The sequence below is a fragment of the Budorcas taxicolor genome, chromosome 8 (assembly GCF_023091745.1).
Source record: "Budorcas taxicolor isolate Tak-1 chromosome 8, Takin1.1, whole genome shotgun sequence".
Classification (NCBI taxonomy): domain Eukaryota; kingdom Metazoa; phylum Chordata; class Mammalia; order Artiodactyla; family Bovidae; genus Budorcas; species Budorcas taxicolor.
In genome coordinates this window covers 107,646,562-107,649,570 of record NC_068917.1, presented here as the reverse complement: position 1 = coordinate 107,649,570, position 3,009 = coordinate 107,646,562, and positions in this window count along the sequence as shown.

Here is a 3,009-nt window from a genome sequence, read left to right as displayed (position 1 = left end):
TATGAAGATTTCAAATGCTGCTTCAGAGTCAGCTGACCCCAAAACGGGAAGAGACAGACCCCCTCACAAGACTAAAGTTTTCCAGATCTTCCCCTTGGGGCCCCTGAGCAGACTCCATCTGTGTTACCCGGGAAGTTTCTGGAGCCATTTCTTTGCTAGAATTCCACAGTAAACATTCTTACAGATGACTTATCGCCTGTCACAACACTCTGCAGCTCCCTTTCCAGAAAGGATTCCTACAGAATGAGGTCAGTTGCTCACTATCCGAGACTTCCATTTTTTTTCACCCCTTTTGGTCTTGCTGTTAAGATGCTGAGCAACTGTCTCTGGCTACATCAAGGGGTTGTTTCCAACAGCTGTGGGAGCAAAACGTTCCAGCAGCCTAAGACAGAGCTGAGGGGATCCAGGGAGATAACGCACAGGCTCCAAATCCATTAGGGGAAATTCCAAGTCAGCAGATGGCATAGCCTTGAAGTACAGTTAATGAGTTCTGGGAGGGAGGTTCAGGAGGGAAGGGACATATGTATACCTGTGACTGATTCACACTGATGTATGCCAGAAACCAACACAGTATCATAAAGTAAGTATCTTCCAACTAAAAACAAATAAATTTAATTAAAAAATGAGAAGATCCTAGATACACTTTTAGAGGATTTGGAAATAGATCAAATGTGAAAGTATTAACACCTGTCCTCTCATAGACACTTTCACTCATCAGCAGCCCCCTGATGCCACAAATGATGTTCCTTCTCACTAGACTTCCCAAATGTTGGCAACCCTTAAAAGGACTTCAGCTAAGCACACTGCACAGTGCATATAACTCCTTACTTGACAGCCTGCCAGCAGTCCCCTCCACCAGGCATGAGGGATTTCATGTAAATCTCCCCCTCTTCTTTCTTCAAGGGGACCACAAAGTCTCAGGGAATGTCAGGCATGCACATGTTCTCATATTGCTGAATCAAGAATAAATTTGATAAATCACTTCATCCTCCATTTCATATAGCTAGCTAATGCTTGATTCATGATGAATGCAGAGGTGAGTGCCGAATAGATTATTAAAATAAAGACTCTTGGCCAACCTGACTTAGGAAATGGCTATTCCTTTCTCTTTCGATGTGTGTGCTCAGTTGCTTCAGTTGTGTCTGACACTTTGTGACTATAACCCTCCAGGCTCCTGTGTCCATAGGATTTCCCAGGCAAGAATACTAGAGTGGGTTGCCATTCCTTACTCCAGGGGATCTTCCTGGAGCTTCTCGGATCCTGAAGCTGAACTTCAGCCCCAGCCTTCTGAGCAAGTTTCCTAATGTCTCTGAATCTAGAGACTTTTCCCTTAGAAAAGTCATAAAGTGTCAATAATAAGAGAATCTGTCTCCTAGGCTTATTGGGGGGAGTAAGGGTCAACACGTGAAAGGTACTGCTGGTCATGGAGTAGGCTCTCAATGGATGTTAGCCACTATTTCTGAGACTAGCTGTTGAAGTATAGAAATACTGGCTGTGCAACAGTAATGATAGTACTAGTAGTTAGCATACTACAGTAATGTGCTGTGTGCAGTCACTTCAGTCGTGTCTGATTCTTTGCGACCTGTGGACTGTAGCCTGCCAGGTTCCTCGGTCCATGGGATTCTCCAAGCAAAATACTGGAGTGGGTTTCCATACCCTTCTCCAGGGGATCTTCCTGACCCGGGAATCAAACTCTTATCTCCGGTGTCTCCTGCATTGCAGGCAGGTTCTTTTACCCACTGAGTTACCTGGGAAGCCCAGTACCATAACAGAGGAGCCTACCAACACTAGTGGTATAGTATTCATAGCAGCATGACAAAATAGCAGGAGTAGTCACGTCATAGTAATGGTGTGGCAGTATATTAATAGCACTATACTATAGCGGCGTCATTTTCATAGTAGGAGGAAAGGTAGGTATAGTTATATAGTAGTAATGGCAGTAGTATCAAGCTAGTAAAACATCAGAAATACAGTTTTAGAGTCATACTGGCAGAAGTAATAGTATTGAAGCATGGTAGTAATAGTAGTAGTATTTGACAGGCACCAGACAAGGGCCCTTGAACACAAGGAGCTCCTACCCACCCTCCCCAGATTCTCTGAATGTCCAAGAGGAAAGGGGGCTTTGGGGGTCATCTAGGGGACGGCCCACATCATAGCCATGAGAACACTAAGGCCAAGAGAGCGAAGTGGCCCACGCGAGATCTCCTGGAGTCAACGCCAGTGCGGGCTCAAGCTCTAGTCCCCTCATTCTCCCGCCAGTACTTTGGCCACTGAACCATAGCCAGTCACTTACAAACCTCCTCTTCCATCCACCTACTCACACCTACCCAAATCCACTTTCCTCCCACCCACAACAGCTACACCTCCCCAGACAAGCCAGGCTCCCTGCTGCCTCTGCACCTCTACATATGCCATTTCTTCTACCTTAGAGACCCTACCTCTCTGCCCAAATCAGCAAGGCCTACTCTTCCTTTGACATTCATCTCCTTTTTATTTTTTTATTTTTTAATTAATTAATTAATTTTAATTGGAGACTAATTACTTTACAATATTATAGTGGTTTTTGCCATACATTGACATGAATCAGCCATGGGTGTACATGTGTTCCCCATCCTGAATCCCCCTCCCACCTCCCTCCCCATCCCATCCCTCAGGGTCATCCCCTCATCTCCTTTTTAAATTGTTTCTTAAGTCTTCTTTCCATCCTGATCCATGGGCTGCATTAGAGCAGCATTTTTTGTTTGTTTGTTTCTTCTAACATGGTTTATCCTAGCATTTATTGTACAGAGTTGAAATCCATTTCTTAAGAACAGGCATTATTGTAGTTTACAAATATTAATTCATTTAATCCTCATAATCCCTATGAAGTTCTTTACATGTATTTGCTTTATCTGTTTTCTAGGCCACTTGTTTGTTCAGAAACAATTGTGGAGCACCTACTTATGGCCATGCATTAGGCCCATTTCTGTCATTTCTGTGAACAAGAAATGTTCACAGTGTTGAACTCAG